We start from the raw sequence: 17,661 nt of genomic DNA, 5'->3' as shown, positions 1-17,661 counted from the left end.
GAGGGTAATCTGGGCTCTGCTGTGAAAGTGTAGGTAAAGAAGGAAACTGTTCCCCTCAAATATGTGCTATCCAAACATCATATGTGAGCAAACTGGCCAACCTGCTCCCACGGCACACTCCAAACATCTGAAAGTGGGAGGTCCAGTCCGTGCTTCCCTTAGACAGTCTTCATGCTGTGCTATTCCCGTGGGCCCCTTGGCATATCTGATTTCATCCTGATTCCACTATGCTTTGCTAGTGACCCCAGAATAGTCTCCTTATCTTTACCTTATATTCCACTATGACCTTGTTTGTTTGTGTTTTGTTTTGTTTTGGTTTTTTTTGAGAAAATCATTCTGTTTTGTCGCCAGCACCTTCCCACAGGCCTCCCACAGGGGAACGCCCCGGCCCATCTGACCAAGGCTGGGATCTCCCAGAATCAGGACGCAAAGTGGACACCTCCCTCCTCTCCTCTCGTCAGGATTAAATCCTCATTTGTGGGGAAGTCTGCACATTGACTACAAAGAGCGTTCCATGGGGTCTTCCGTCCGTTGCCGGCTCTTCCTCCCCAAGGATTTCTGGACGTGTTGAGCAAGTCTCACGATTTGCTTTGGGTCTCCCCTTTCTCTTTCTACACCCCTCCTCTTCGTCTTCTGGTTTCTGGGTTCCTCTTCTGTGCCTCATAGTCTTCTCGCGGGCTTTATTCAGTGGGACGGCCTGTTCTGGCTTCAGGGCCCTACTGATTGCCAAGAACTCTTGGTCTCTGATTATACACTTGCCTGAAGTCCGGTTTTAAGTACGGAGTTGGTACAGTTAAATATCTATAAAAGACACATTTCTCTCCAACAGGCTCTGCACAGTGCTAGCCGTCCTGCTAGTTTGTGGGACTCCCTTGAAAGTTCTAGCACTGTCTCTTGCTTCTATCTGAATTGTCTGTTACTTGGCACGCTGGATTCTCTTTGCGTGATCAGCTTTCCCTGTGAGCTATGGGGACCTCTTAGAGCTGCTAGTTGCTTGGAGCAGGAACTGAAAACTATTGCCCTCAGGGGCAGGTCCACGACCTTCGGCGTGTGGAGGCCTTAGTCTCCTGACGGTGGCAGCTCATGAGCAAGGCTGCACAGTCACTCCAAGGCCAAAATTGTACAAGCTGTTCTTTCATATCCACTATCGCGCTGTGACCTGAGTTATCTTGCATCAAACCTGAGTTCTAAGAGATGTTCTAAAAGTAAAAATGGCCTGGAGATGAAAGAAAATCCAGGAGACCTACCAAGCAAATTCCCATCTTCGAGATTTGCAATATACATGAAAAGCTCTCAGAAACCTTAGAGTAACAAGCTTTCTTGATTTTGTTCAGTGCAACGTCTCCCAAACTTAGCCGGTCACGGGTCGTCTTTTTTTCTTCACATAACACTTCTTAATTTTCTGTAGAAATCAGGTTACACAGGACATACTTGGAGAAATGTTATCTTGTTGCTAAATTCATTTTACAGACAAATCAATATGTAGCTTCTGTGTGGTCCACCCGGGCTATGTGCTCTTAGGATCTCTGCTTGTTTCCCTGGGACTAGCACGTAAGGGTTGGGGTCTAAGAAAAGCTAATGACAAGGAGAAGGAAAATTAAGGGGCACAGATATCATTTAGCTTTGCAGTGATAACCCAAACCCAAACAATCCCATTGATTCTGGAAACATTTAGTTCTCATTCATGCTACCTGTCAGCAACTTCAGGTTGCCTGTCATGGCTTTATTCTAATTTCTTCTGATTCTGGGATCCAGATAAGCCACTCTCATGGCAAAGGGGAAAAAGCAAGGAAGTAGGGCAAGTTACCAAGATCTGCCTGCTCGCTTCGTTACGTCACTTTAGGTCATATTCTATGGGCTGCAGCGTATCACATGGCCACGTCCATTTCTGGTATTGCTTTTGTATTTGTCCACTTCGTAAGGCACTGCAGTGACAAGTAACCCTCCAGTCTCCCTTACGTTTCATATGAGTTATCGTGAATTAACTACTGTGCCTGCTCTCCATGTGCCTTCTCCTTTTGTGATACATGCTAATGGAGAAGGGATTCTCACCGTAGACATACCATTCTCAAAACAGAGGGAAAAGAACGAAACGGTCGGAAGAAACCCTTCATGCCTCTTGACCAAAGGGCATGATATGGACGAGCCCAGCAGCAGTGGGAAGAGGAAGGTTTTGCTTCCACACTGAGGAGGCATTGGCACTTACGTGGCGACAGGTAAAGATGCATGACCCACTTCCAGGCACTAGAGAAGGTGAATAGTTGGAGACAAAAATTCATTGGGAATGATCCCAGTTGACAGTAGCAGGATATCCAGCTAATGGTGCTTTAAACTGATTAGGGTTTATTTTTCTGATATAAAAGGAAGCCTAAAAGGAAACAGTTGTTAGAGTTAGATTTAGCTTCTCAGCAATGCTGTCAAGACTCATATTCTTTTCCCCCCTTTCTATTAGACTATCCTTAATGTGTTAGTCATTCAAATTTATGCACATTGCCTCTTAGTCACAAGAAGGCTGCAAGGTTCCAAGCATGACATGCATACTGAAGGCAGAAAGAAAGAAGAATAAATGGTGCTAATGCCATCCATTTCTTTTGTCAAGAATCCAAACGCTTTTCTGGAAGACACACGACCCTCTATACCAAAGACATTTGCTTTCCCATCATCGTGCAGCACTTGGCTCCCCTGAGTTGCAAGGGAGTCTAGAAAGTAAATATTTAATGTTTATAGTGAAGACAGGCAAGGGAGAATGAGGCTTGAATATCAGTTGAGTTAGCCAATCAATACTGCCTTCCGCAGGATATTATTAGAAAGGATGGAGGTTTGAATCTGCGCTTTTGTCATTTTTTACCACTGGGAACAAAAAGCATATTGACATCCTTTGTTAGTGTAGTTGATTAGCTTTTCTTTTCTTATGCACATACTTTCCTAAAAATGCTGTTAAATCTCTCAAACAACCCCGTCTTACAGAATTTATGTAGGTATATTTTGTTATTAAGGCGACTATTGTTGTTTACTTAGCACTCTACAGATGTAACTCACATCTTCCCTAAGAGAGAAAAATGAATCACAGTAATGAAATCACACGGAAAGATAGACTTGAGCACAATAAAAACATTTGTTGCTTTCATGTGACTTGCTTCCATTTGTAAATGATTCATAATTCTTTCAAGAGGGCTCTTTTATGTTACTGAAACAGAAATAATTGTGTTGCCTAATACGTTACGTAGAAGTCAGGACTCATTTCCAGTGGCAGAGACAACACGTTCTTGTTTTGAGAGGAAATGTGTTATCAGTGTCTCTCCACTGTTAAAATCGTGAACAGCTAAAAACAATCTGACTCACTTGAGATACGAGAGCATTTTAGAAAAGCCTAATGAAGGGAAGATATTTCTGCAACAACAACTTGGTCTCTGTCTCCTATAAATTGACAATGACAATGAGTTACAGAAGACATAGAAGGAAGGGGCACTCCCTCCACCGGCTCCTGGTACTAACCTCCTTGCTCTTGAAGTCACCCAGGCCACTGCCTGTGATTGACGTGAAGGCTGGAAGGGGTTTTGCCGTATTCAGAGGAAGAAGCTATGGGGCCTCTGGAAGGAAGTACACCGAGAGGAATGTATTCATTTTCTAGGACTGCTATAAAAAATTCCACAGACTGGGTGGCTTAAATAACAGGAATTCATTTTCTCACGGTTCTAGAGCCTCGAATTCTGAAAAGCAAACGTGGGCAGGGTTGGCCTCTTGGGAGACCTCTCTCCTTGGCTTGGAGGTACCTGCCTTCTCGCTGTGTCTCCAGATGCCTGCCCTCTGTACGCGATTGTGTCCTAATCCTTTTTTCTTATAGGGATGCCATTCTTATAGGGATTAGGACCCACCTTCATGGCTTCCTTTTACCTTGATCACCTCTTTAAAAGCTCCGTCTCTAGATACAGTCACCTTCTGGGGACCGGGGGTTCGGGTTTCAACATAGGACACAATTCGGCCCATTCACAGAGAAGTACCTGTGAGTGTGTTTTTTGGTGTTCATTTCTCTATACGCTGATAGCCTGCGTCCAAAATGGTGTTTACTTCTTCTGTGGCTACTCTTCAGTGGGTTTCCCTTCCCTGCTGCTGTTCTGGGTCTGTCCCTACCTTTCCTCTGCTGATAGACACGCATCACAGATAGCAGTAGGTATCTACTAGATCAGCATTACACACACACACACACACACACACAGAGCCCACACATACACATACACACGTGCACAAACCACACACACCACACACACCCCACACCCCATTCGCCGGCTCGCACATCTCTGTTCTGATTGTTAGCATCAGACACCCAAGGACGGAGGCCAGGGAACCCCCCGTCACCATGGCTGTTAACTTCACTGAATGTGCCAGGAGCTCCGGTTACTCAGTCAGGCCACCGTTAGTTTTCCTCATCGAGAGAAGACCCGTATGATTTCACGAGAGACTTGTCGCTTGTGGGCTTTTTAAGTACGTTTTTCTGATTTCGTACTGCAAAGTAGCCAAATCACATCTTTTTTTTTTTTTTTTTTTTTTTTAGCTTCGTAAGATCTTTGGAACCTGGATAGAAAACGTCCACGTTGCCGTTTTACTTCATCAACAAAGAAGGCTAGCATGGACGCAAACACACAGAACTTCGTGATTTCTAAATAGGGTGAAATTCATATCTTTTTGGCTAAGAAATAGGAAACCCAGCTATTGGAAGCAACCACTGGAGCACGTAGCAACGCTCAGCTCTCGATATTCCTTTCTGGGCTTTATCACCATCACCCTGGTTTGTGTACCCTTACTTCTTCATTGGGATGGAAGTCATCTTTCCAGAAAGCTTCCGGGAGAAGTGTCAATTCTGTCTTGTTCGACAAAGGTGCCCTCGAGACCCTCCAGGTGTCGCTTATTTCCATGGAGAGATAGAAGGGTCTAGAAAGTAGCCATCTCAAATCTAAAGGGACAAGGAATGCCTTTCACTCCGCTGACGTGAACGGTCACCTCCCCTGAGAGGTGGGTTCATCCCGAGAGCTGTGACTTCACTGTCCTGGCCCCAAACCCACTTTCTCTACTGTATCTTTGTGTAAGGCCATATCAGGTGTCCATGGCCTTGAGCCTGGCGGCTTCCTACCTGACCACAGCACCACAGGTCCGAGGCACACATAGGGACTGTAGGTGGGGAGGCAACACGACGGCATAGATTTCTGGCTGGTTCTTCCGCAGGACTTTCCTTTGTCTACTTGGATAACTATGGCTGCCGCAATCTGAATAGGTCACTACGTTCCTTGGGAGCTCGACCAGGGAGCTGAAAAGAGTTGAAGGATTTATGTGAACGTGAAATGCTACTTTCACAGTCACATATGGAGGGCTCCTGAGTACAGGCACGTCAAGCTGTGAAGAGCTGTGCCGACCCAGGGGTCTTACTAACCACTGAAGCAAAAAACAGCAGATGCAGACCTTTATTGTATCTGTTTCTGGTGTACTTGCAATGTTTTGAGACACGGCAAAAGCCGGACATCATTTTACGCCCAGGCCTAAGTTGTTTAGAGTGTTATTTAATGGAACCTGCTTGGGATTCTCTCTCTCTCTCTCTCTCTCTCTTTGCCTCTCCCCTGCTCATGCTCTCTCTGTCTCTCTCAAAATACATAAACTTTAAAAAATTAGGGGCGCCTGGGTGGCTCAGTCGGTTAAGCGTCCGGCTTCGGCTCAGATCATGATCTAGCGGTCCATGAGTTCGAGCCCCGCATCAGGCTCTGTCCTGACAGCTCAGAGCCTGGAGACTGTTTCGGATTCTGTGTCTCCCTCTCTTTCTCTGCCCCTCCCCCACTCATGCTCGCTCTCTCTCTCTCTCTCTTTCTCAAAAATAAATGAACATTAAAAAATTTTTTTAAATTATTTAAAGAAACCAAAAAGATGTTTCAGTATTTGAAAATTTGAAACCCACAGGCTCCTGGAAGTTTTATATAATGAAAGCACAGGCTTATATTCGGACACTGAAATTAGTTCTATGATTTTTGACAAATAAGGCAAAAAAAACCCCCAAAAAACAAAAAAAATGAACACATTAGGTAAGGTGGGTTTTGGTTTTGATTTTAAAGAGCATACACATATATTTGTTGATTATATTCCAGGAACAAAATATTGCAAACATTTTGAATAGCTCTATTTTAAAGGATCTTCGTTTAAAGATATAAACCCAGTTTTGCCAAGAAAAATACCGACACATTTGGTTGGACATTTGCATCTACTCTTTTCATAGGAAAAAAACATAATATTTAATGAAACCATAGTATAGGGAATCCTGGGGGGTGGGGGTCACGTTAGCATAGAACAAACGTTTTGTGTTCTTATAATTTAGTTCAAATGCAGGGCAGGAACCTAGAAAAGTCTAATAATAACATGCCTTCTGACCCTCTGGATGGATTCAGAATTTTAGTCATTTCACATTTCAGTCTTCTAACCATAACAGCAAAAAAGATCTTACCGCATGATTGACTGCCGTGAGAGTGACCAGTTCGCTACTACTTATAAGGCAAAAAGAGTTGCACTTGACCGTGGGTGTGTGGGGGTGCCCCGACAACAGCCAGCCCTCAGCAGGGCAGAAGCTGCTGAGGCACCTGTAAACACAGCAGACATTTTTTTTTTCCAAAAAAGAATTTTGGAATGTTAAGCTGTCATTTTAATGATTGGTTTACCCACTGAAGTGTAGTCTATAAGCTACAAGAATGCACGAGACTAGTCTCACATTTTAAATGTAAGTTACATAGATTTATATCCCTTCTTTAGAATACATCAATAAAACTTTGTATTTAAAAAATGTTTCTAATGTTTATTTATTTTTGAGAAAGAGAAGGGGGGGAAAGGGCAGAGAAAGAAGGAGTCACAGAATCTGAAGCAGGGTCCAGGCTCTGAGCTGTCAGCACAGAGCCCGACACGGGGCTCAAACCCACAAACTGTGAGATTGTGACCTGAGCCGAAGTCGGACACTTAACTGACTGAGCCACCCAGGTGCCCCAAAACCTTCGTACTTTAGATTTTAAAAAAATGCCTTTCCAGTATTCACTAGTTGCCAATTTTAAGTACACCTATAGAAAGCCAGAGTCGCCTCTCCAAATGTTTGTAAATGCCTGCCAAATAAAATAGCTTTCATTTCCGTGTTGATGCTCATCTACTTCTGGAAAAAAAAAAGGCTTTAAAAAAAATTCAACTACTTATTAGCACTAACAGACTAATGCACTAACTAAATAAGTGAATGAATAAGTAAAAATTCTCACTCCCAAGGTAGCTAAGAAAATCCCTACTTGATAAAGCGAGGGACTTTTAATTATTTTAGGCACTATATCTTTTATTTTTAGGCTTGAAGAGAACTATCACTTTAGAGATTGTTTAAAACTGGATTTGTACAACTCACTTAAAGTTGGCAGTGACAGTAACGGGGAAATCCATTTCTTCGCCAAAGAGGGGAAGCTGAGGGCTGGGGACATGGTTTTTCCTGCAGGAGTTGGGTATCACTAGAACGCAGCCGTGAAGTCATCCAGAGAATAAAGCGAGGAATTGGATATATTCTCATGTTCTGACCTTCACACTGACCTTCCGACCTTCTCTCCCCCACCACCTCCCTTGCCTCATATTCAAGGATAATTTCCTCTCTAGTCCTCTAAATCATTTTAATGTTTTGACTTATTTTTGAGAGAGAGAGAAAGAGAGAGACAGAGAGAGACAGATCGGGGGTGGGAGAGGGAGACACAGAATCCAAAGCAGGCTTCAGGCTCTGAGCTGTCTGCCCAGAGCCCGACGCGGGGCTCAAACTCACAAACCACGAGATCACGACCTGAGCCAAAGTCGGATGTTTAATCGACTGAGCCGCCCGGGCGCCCCATCGCCTCTAGTCCTCTAAATCCTACCCCTTCCATCTGCCACCATCCTGCTCTGTTGTCATGACTCCTTTACTTACAGAGCCTCCTTTCTCCTGGCTCTTTCTTTACAGTCTAAACAGAATACGTTTCTCAGGCCATGAAGCAAACCCCTCCCTCATTGGGTATCTGCATATTTGTCTCCCTCTTTTTCTAGCTAAGCTCCAAGAGAGCATGCTCTACTCAGCCTTTCCTTCCACACCTCGCCCCTGCAGTAACCCTCTGTGGCTAAGCTTTCCCCTCTCCTCCTCAAGGAGCCTTTCTGGGAAACGTCACCGGGGACTTCCCAACAGGAAGCCAGAAGCCCACTTTCTGGCCCTCATCTTACTCATTCTCCTTGTGGCATTTTATACACACGGACTGCTTTTCCTTAAAACTCCTTTCATTCTTGGTTTCTAACAAACTGGCCGTTCCCACCTCCTTTGCTTCCGATTGCTCCCTCTTTGCTTTCTTTCCTGGCTGCTTTTCCTTAAAGGTTCCCCACAGCTCCCTTCCTCGCCCCCTTGGCTTCTTGCCCCCTGTGTCTCCCCGATGGGCTTTGCTGTTGCCTTTCTGCTGACCATTTCATAACCACCCGAGAGTCAGCAAGGCATACCCAAGTGCCCGGCTGATACTTTCAGCTGGATGCTCTCTAGACTCATCCAGCCCCACACGGCCAGCCAGAACTCTCTACCTGGCCCCGACTTCCAGCTTTGCTCTGTGGTGGCCCCATTCAACCCAGTCTCCTCGGTGAGAAACCCGATGGGATCCCTCACCCTCGCTCACAACACCTGAAAAAGCAAGCGATCGCGACCATGCAGCTGAGAGCCACCCAGGGCTTTGAAGCAGGCCTTTGGCAGCGTGCGCGGGAATGAGGGGTCAAACGAGCGAGACGTCGAGAGGACATGTTACCGTCCTGTGGCCCAACTGCCAACAGGGAAGGCAGTTGCGAGGGAGGCGCACTGGACAAGCCCGTAGACAATTACAAATGACTTCATTTTCTGAGGTCTCATACCTTGGCTGGAGACTTGGTTGGCTCACGTCACGATCAAGGGTGTATACCTTGGAAGCAGGCCCGTGTCTTTGGAGTTCTCTGCTTCCTAAGTATGCCCAGGTAATGTGCACGCGGGCTCATGGAAACGAGAGCCTTGACAGCCTGGACCCAAGTTATTTTTTTGCATGTTGTCTAAATTACCTGATATTTGCTAAGACTCTGGATTGTGTTGAATCAAAAATTAGATGTTTAAAAAAAAAAAAACCCACAGGCATAATAGAAATAATTGTCCCTTGGTTATTCATGGTATTTGTAAATACCAGTTTCTTAATCCAGGCCAGAGGCAATGGCAAAAAAGGATGAGATATTAAAATGCAAAAAAAATTTGCCAGGATACCCTATGTGCAAAATCACAGTTTTATGATTGAATTTGCCTTGCGAATAGAGCTAATAACATGCCAGTATTTTTAAAATTTATAACTGAGAACAAATCGCTGTTATAAATCACAGAGCCCAACCACTAGAGTGAGAACCCATTCATGAGAACACGGGCTTGGTCAGTTTTGTCCTTGCCGCGTCTCCAGATGCTGGACCAGCTCCTGGAACATAACAGATGTTGGACAGAAAGTTCGTTGTTGAGTGAAGTCTCCAAACGGGTATTCTTATTTGTGTGATTTGATTTTTAAATGTCTGTTATGCACGTTTGTTATATTGTGTCTCGTATCACTTATGGAAAACAATGAAGAATCTCAAGACAAGGAAGCTATACAGTTATTTTTAAACTTAAGGCAGGAGGGGCACCTGGGTGGCTCATTAGGTTAAGTGTCTGACTCTTGATTTTGGCTCAGGTCATGATCTCACGATCTGTGAGATCAAGCCCCATGTTGGGTTCCATGCTGATAGCATGGAGCTTGCTCGGGACTCTCTCTCTATCTCTTCCCCCCCCCCCCCCCACCCCTCAGTACTCTCTCTCTCAAAATAAATATAAACTTAAAAAAAATAATAATAATAAATAAAGTTAAGGCAGGAACATAGCCTAGCTCTTTCAATGTTCTGGCTTTATTGTGGTCATTCAAACAAGGTCTAAGTGAAAAATCCTAGTGTTATATAAATTTAATAGTTTAAATTTCCATCAGCTACTCAGTCTTGATTTCCACTTCAAATGCAAGCCATTTGGCATATATGTGTAATTTATTAAATAAAAACATATTTTTTGCTTCTAATCTTGCTGACGGTTCTTCAAATTTAGGAATATAGAACTGTTCAGGCCCATGCCTATTTGGCCGTGACAGAAGACTGTCATATTAACTTGACTTACATTTGTCTTTGGAGGAATGTGTTTGGACTGGCCAGGTTGGAACCTACTTGTCTCAGCATTTACTAACCACTGTCACTATTCTTAATAACCCTTTTATTAATAGCATGCTAGCATCTGCACTAAGAGATTGTTAGAAGACCATCAGTTTCCTCGTGGAGACAGACATCTGATTTCACTTTACATGTTGTTGCTTGGCTTCAAGGCCAAGGTTGGGGTCCACTGTAGTCTTTTGAAACAGCAATTTCATTTTTGCACAAGGGGCAAGGATAAAAATGGAGGTGATAGGACAGAGTGAGTCTAAATCAAACTTTTCTGGAAACTATATGTTCTTAATTTTTCTTTTTTCTTTTGCTTTTTATTTTTATTTTGATATCTTTTCCATTCTAAACTCTCAGTGGGAGGGGGCCTGGGGGGCTCAGTAAGTTAAATGTCCAACTCTTGGTTTTGGCTCAGGTCATGATTTCACAGTTGTGAGATCAAGCCCTGCATTTGGACTCCTTGCCCATTCATGTGGAACCTGCTTGGGATTCTCTCTCTCCCCCTCTCTCTCCCCCTCCCCCACCTGCGCTCTCTCTCTCTCTCTCTCTCTCTCTCTCTCTCTCTCCCTCTCTCTCAAAATAAATGAATAAACATTTTAAAAATTGTTAAAAAAAACTCTCGGGGGGGCGGAAAACTTTGTATTTATGAACTATGTCAATAAGATAAGGAAGAAATGATGAGGCAAAAGTATTGGCTTCATGAAATCGCTTATTTTTTCGAGTTTATCTTGAATGAGAATAAGGCCAAGCAGGTGATCGACATTCATTAGAATCTCATTTGAGGGGTAGACACTGGGTTAGATAACACTGGGGTTACAGACGTTAATTAAATGGTCTCTGTCCTCAAGAGTCTCAGGGGGGCAGATAGACAAAGACAATAGAAGAACAGGGCTCAGCCCAGCGTGGTATCTTTCAGAAAGTCTCTGCTCCCTTGCTTCTACCGTCGGTCCCCTACCAACCCCTGTGTCCAGCACGCACTGTTATCATTCTGTCATATTATTGATGAATCTGTTCCTTCCACCTAATTCCTTGAATGCCCCCTACATGTCAGACTCCGTTCTGTGTGCAAGGCATACAACAGTGTAAAATATGTATTTCCCATCGTTAAGGAGGTTCTCACAGGTGACGGATAACATAGATAGCGTATCAGATGGCGATAAACGTAATAAAAGAAAATCAAGTTGTTTAGGATCGGTCCAGAGGGAGGGTTAAGCTTTCAGATGCTTCAGATAGCCTGTCAGCGAGTAACCTGTCATTTATAGAGACCTTGTACCATAATGACTGGGGCCCGCAAACCAACCATGTACTTGGAGGGAAGTAGTAAGTCCTATCCATCTCTGCATCTTGAGCATCCAGAAGGCTTGCAGCAGAAAATGCTCATTAAATGGTACTGAATGAATCGATTTCCCAGTGAAAAAAACCTCACTCTCATAACTTGGCTGTGGGCAGCAGTGAGGGAGTGGGCTGGGAGAGTACTGGTCTTGACAGGTGAAGGAGGCGCACTGGCTGTAGTCAAGACCAGTTTGAGGCTCGGTTCCGGGAACAGTCAGGGCCAGGTTTCCTTCAGGGTGGCAGGGAGATGGGTAGGGGATGTAGCTGGAGGTCAGTCTTTGCTATCAGTCAAGGTTGCTTCATAAGGTTGAGCAGGTTGTGCACTGAGAAACTCTAGGAGGATATCAAAGTCTATATGTATATTTGCTACAAAAGTCTTATGGCCGGTGACAGTAAAAGTCTCGTGGTGACACTGCTAGAAGTCACCATGGAGATTCAGTGTCAATCTTCCTTGGAGAGTGGCCTTTGGGTTCAGTTTTATGCCTTAAACTCTACTCTTTGTCATCATTTCTGCTTCCAGCTTTGTTAATTTGCCAGGTTGGAATTGTCCAGGAGGCTCTGCCCTCTGTGGGAACCAGTACCTGCTTCTCTGAGTCTGACTCCCTAACTCCAGAGCTCAGCAAGGCACAGCAAGGCACAGCAAGGCTCAGCAAGGCACAGCCAGGCCCCCATGGCCACAGGTGCCATTTCACAGTCCTCTTCCAATTCCTTAGCTCAGCCGGCCCTCGGCAGGAAGTGGGTCAGCAGCCTCCACCTTCTATCTCACCTCACTTCCTGTCCATCTAAAACCTGTTCTGTAGACACACTGAACTGGGTGGGCCTAGACCTGGTGGCTGGGCCCCTACGTTTACGGGCTTTCTTTGCTCACAATTAGACTTGGGAGCCAAGGCCTCCAAGAATGTCATGGGGGCATCTGGTTCCTGCCATCCTCGGTCTGCTCCCTGCAGACTCCCTTAAAACATAAGGCAGTCCGTATTACATCCCAGAGGCCTCTCTGCTCCTCTAGTCCCCTGAGCCTGGGGCCCCATGACAATTCTCAGCCCAGTGCATGGACAGGCTCCCAGTGACCCGGTCTGCTTCTCTGGTGCCAGGACCACTGCAGGCCCAGAGATGCCTTCGTGTAACTGGAAAACAGCATTATGCATAAATAGACATGTATTTTGACATATATGTATAAATGTTTACATATAATATGATATATATGGGATATTATATATGAGATATATAATCTATTTTCTTGTAGTTTCTTTTATGAGTGTGCAAATAAGAAGAATGGGTATATAATAAATGTTTGCAGAATTAAGGTCATTTAAATGTGTTACTTTTGAGCTTTTAATGAACATGGCTCATTATTTCTCTCAACGTCAAATATTCATTGATAATGTGCTTTTGATATCGATGCGTGAGATCCCATCGTAAGGAGAACGTGGCAGAAGTTTTTAGCCAATACCTAGTTATTGGTCATTTGGGTTTTACTTTTTTGCTATTCTGCCAAGAGTGTGGCTTCTCTGTGTAGACCTTTGATTGCAAGTCTATCATGAGATTATCCTCAGAATCAAACTTCAACACTAATCAGCCTTTGGAAGCAGATATGTTCTCTTTGGTTCTGACTCAAGAAGCTTTCTTAACTATATGGTGTGCATTTTTGTGTTTTATGTCCTATTATTTTTGTATTTGACTAAGTTTCGAATTTTATTTCTTTATTAGCATGGTGGAATAAATCAGTCAACCACGAAGAATGTGCTTTACTTTGCCTTGCCAATAGACACTCATCTATGAACAGATGTGAATGCACATCTGTGTGTACACACACCTTCTAAGCCCCATTAGGGACTGGTTCAGAAAGTGAGAAAGGTCCTCTGAGGACCATGGGGTTGGGGGAATTCTGGTGGTGGACACCATCATCCTAGTGATGGAGTGACTGGTAATCCTACTCTGCCCCCCAAGAGCTAGGGTTCTCATTATTTCTAGTCTTCAAGACTCAAGTCTAAAAAATCTTCTCCCCAGTCAACTGTAGTTGTCAATCAATTCCTTAGCTCAGTGTGCTTCACTGAGTCCCGCTGTCAGGAGAATGGGAGCATAGGAGGCTCTCCTTCAGTTGACTTGTATGCCCCCCACAAAAACACATTGGAGTCCTATCCCCAGTAACTCTGAACGTAACCTTCTGTGGAAATAGGGTATTTATACAGGTGATGAAGTTAGAAGGAGGTCATTAGACGGGGCCCTAACTCAATGTGACTGGTGTCCTTATGAAAAGAGGCTGTTTTGACACAGAGACAGGCACAGGGGTAGGGCTGTGTGAGGACCCAGGGGGTCAGACAGCTATGTGAAGACTGGAGTTACGCTGTCACAGCAAAGACACAGCTGGGCTAGAAGAAGCTGGAAGAAACAAGGAAGGGTCCCTTGGAGATTTCAGAAGGAGCACGACTCTGCCTACGCCTTGATTTCAGACATCTGGCCTCCAGCACTGTGACACAACACACTTCTGCCGTTTGAAGCCACCTTGTCTGTGGTACTTTGTTAAGTCACCCTTAGGAAACGAATATAATACTTCTACATGGTATGACACATGACACCAACCAGTATCTCACCAGGAGGTTCCAGCCTGTCATATTTATTAGAATTCAGCTGCCAGATTAATCACGCATCCATTCATCCATTCATTTCTTCGTCTGACAAATGCTTGTTTAATATCAACTAGCTGCCTTATATCTCTATTTCTAACAAACCAATGCCCCAGATCCCCTTTGAATATCTTTCTCAGTCATAGTGCCGTATTTGAAGGATAATTCTTCCCCCTCTCCCCCTGCCTGTAACTCGATAGCCAAACAAAATATTCCTACAGGGAAGCCACGCCTGACTCCGCTGGTCCTCTTTCCTCCCACTTCTTTGTCACTCCACCTGTCACCTGATGATGTGAAGAGGTGTGATTTTGTATTATTTGGTGGTTCTGTCCATTGATCTCATCTCCTTAACTCAGTGATGCTTTGTTTGAGTCAGTTGAGGTTGATCAGTGAAATATACTTGTACCCACGGCAGATAAGTCTCTACTTCCTTTTTCACCTTTTTTGTTTGACAGGAGAAATCAGTCCACTAATTCATCCTAGAGCACAGCATTTAAGCAAATATATCACTTTCTCTAATTTATGCAGAAAGGGTTTACCCCTAGACAGTTGTAACCAGAATCTCTTCTGTATTCCGACAAGGTCTAGCATGGAGATGAAAACACGGTACTGGCCTCATAAATATTTCACAATAAAATAGCTGTGATTTCTTTGTCGTTGTCTGTCTAAACAGAACAGGGCCGGGCTCCTTGACTGAGCTGTCTGTCTAACCCCTTGTTTGTCCCGGAACATTTATCATTGTATTTTGGAGGTTTCGGTTAGCGTTGTTACCGTGATCATCAGGAATCATGGCAGCAGTGGAGAATCAGCAAAAGCCCTAGAGGGTGGTGTAGACAAGCTGGTTAAGACAAAGGGTTTGAGATCCAATTTCCAACTCTCATGCCTATGAGCTATGCGACACGGGGAAAGTATTTCATCCTGTCAACCCCAGATGTGTCATCTGTAAAAGGGGAATACTAACCCCTGCCTCAGGAAGTTACAGGTTTTCATCGAGAGAGAACGTGTATATGTGAGTTTAACCAGCACGGTAACTGGCACATAGTGAGCGTTCACAGACAACACCATTATTACTAAGTAGAAGCCAGCACGCTGCCGGGTGTTATCGGATGCTGTGGCCACCACTTGGCTAGAGACACATATGGGTCTGGAACTGTAGTCTCACCTCATGTGCTCTGAAGAGTGTGAAATCCCAAGGCCTTTCCCCATACTTGACCTTTTGTTTTTTTATTCACCTTAACGCATCTTTTAACCTGTGCCCTTTCCCCTGCCTCAGCTCCCAGGCAGTGGCCAGAAGGTCTTGAGACAAGATCCGATGCTACAAGCGCCCCATTTCAGCCCCTCTTTCCTTTCTTTTGAATTTTCCTCAAATTCACCCATCAGTGATGTTATAGGTTTCGTATATAAACATCACCTTCAGCGGAATGAAGCATTTCGGTGAGTATCTTAAGAGAAGCCCCGGCATTTCTTTAACCCTTCCCAGAGCACCAACTGGACATTGTCAGAAGCAAAGTTTTTGGGATATAAGAAAATCAGTCCCGGGTCAGAAAAGCCTTATGTAACCTCAGTAAACACCAAAATAGCACACAAGTCACTGAACGGAAGAGTACTGGAATGTGGACTTGTTTGTTATGTCAGAGAGCGTCAGGTTTCCAACAACTTTGTAGGAAAGCAAATGAGAGCAATGCGTCGATTCAATTAAATTACGGACCCAACATCTCCCTCAGTCTTGCGAGTAGAAAATCCTAATGTTGGTCGTGGCAGAACTTCTAAATTTTTAAACATTAATGCTTTTCATTACTCATAATCGCCGTGAAAACTTGAGCACTACCCAGAAAACGAGTCTTTATCTTCAGATGCCAAAAGCTAAAAAAAGAGCAGTTGAAGTTTCTGGATGTAATAAAATGCCAGGCAGAACTCTGAGGCGAGAGGAATATTCATTTTCATAGACCTGCAGCTCCCAAGGAGCCACGGTAGTCAATTTTCTCTACTCGTAGAGTTTCATTCATTAGCATGATCTTCTAATGTCATTTAGGCATTTCTGGAAAGAGTTTCATCTAGTGCTGCACCTTCTACTATTAGAGCATTTCTGTTGACCCTATATGATCCTGCCAGTGGGTTTCAACCTGCTATCATGTTTCAAAGACTTCTGACGTCCTTTTCCTTCAGCGAATCTTTTAACGCTTCCAACGTTAAGTGGCTACGAAGCTTGGGAGATGCGAATGTACCAACACTAGTCTTACAGGGTGTGCTTGGCCTGATGGGAAGGAAGGTGCTCTGCCGTTGGGGTTGCAGGCTCCGTTCCACTCCGCTGCAAGCGGAGGTGACCCCCGGGTGAAGTGCTTATGACATGAATAACCCAACCCTCCAAGGCGAGACAGTAATGCCAAAGCTCAGATTCTTGACCTCTGCCGAGATTTTGCTCCAGAAGTGAAAACCCGTGTGGTCGTCCAGCAGACAGTCTATTGCTGGGTGACATTTAGTTTACCTTTGCACAACTGTTGGCATCCTTGGCCTCTGAGAATAGCTTCTTGTTACTAGTCTTTCTCTACTTTATAGCCAAGTTTCCAACTACCTTTGACTTGTGAGGTGCAAATCGGACTAATGTCTGAAGAGGATTTCTGGCTTCCACTCTTCCAAGTGCCCAGTGTAACATTTAGGAACTAACATAACATATGAAAACTCAGAGTTCCATAAAAATTGAAGGGGGGCAGCATAATCGACAGTGAGGCAAATGATATACACTTAGCCATGTGAAACAGAGAAGATTTCCCTTCCTCAAAATAACAGAGATATGAGTTGTCTCTTCCCTCACGACGGCTCCGGTTCCAGAAACACTGGCAGGGTCTGGGGCATGAAAGTAACAACAAGGAACCAACTAAAACAAAACAAACGTGAAATACAATGAGGGCAGAACACCGTCCTCCAACTTCCTACCCAACATCTGCTCTTGCCATTATCCCCAATTCAGCAATATAGAACACTTGGGACAGGAGGTGGGTGGGCACTTTTACCTGAGAACTGGGGTTCTCACATGCAAAGAACTGTAGCAAGGCCAGTTCAAGAAAAGCCTAGCTAGTAGGAGTACAGACAGGGAAATGAATTTTTCTCCCCTATGTCACCAGAGTCTAGGTAAGCCTACACAAAGAATGTATTCCTCTTTTTTTTTTTTTTTAAGTCTATTGATTTATTGTTGAGAGAAACAGAGACAGTACAAGTGGGGAGGGAAAGAGAGAGAGAGAGAGGGAGACAGAGAATCCCAAGCAGGCTCCGCACTGTCAGTGCGGAACCCGACACGGGGCTCGAACTCACGAAACCGCGAGATCGTGACCTGAGCTGAAACCAAGAGTTAGACACTTAACTGACTGAGCCACCCAGATGCCCCAAGAATGTGTTGTTTAAAGAATGTGTCTGTGACCTATCAGCATGAATATGAAAGCAATTTTCTAGAAGAAATAATGGAAAAGGA

Source organism: Panthera pardus, unplaced genomic scaffold, assembly GCF_024362965.1.
Source record: "Panthera pardus isolate Hobbes unplaced genomic scaffold, ASM2436296v1 HiC_scaffold_7, whole genome shotgun sequence".
In the NCBI taxonomy this organism is placed as follows: Eukaryota; Metazoa; Chordata; class Mammalia; order Carnivora; family Felidae; genus Panthera; species Panthera pardus.
The sequence above is the reverse complement of the archived record's forward strand: the minus strand, read 5'-3'. Positions refer to the sequence as shown.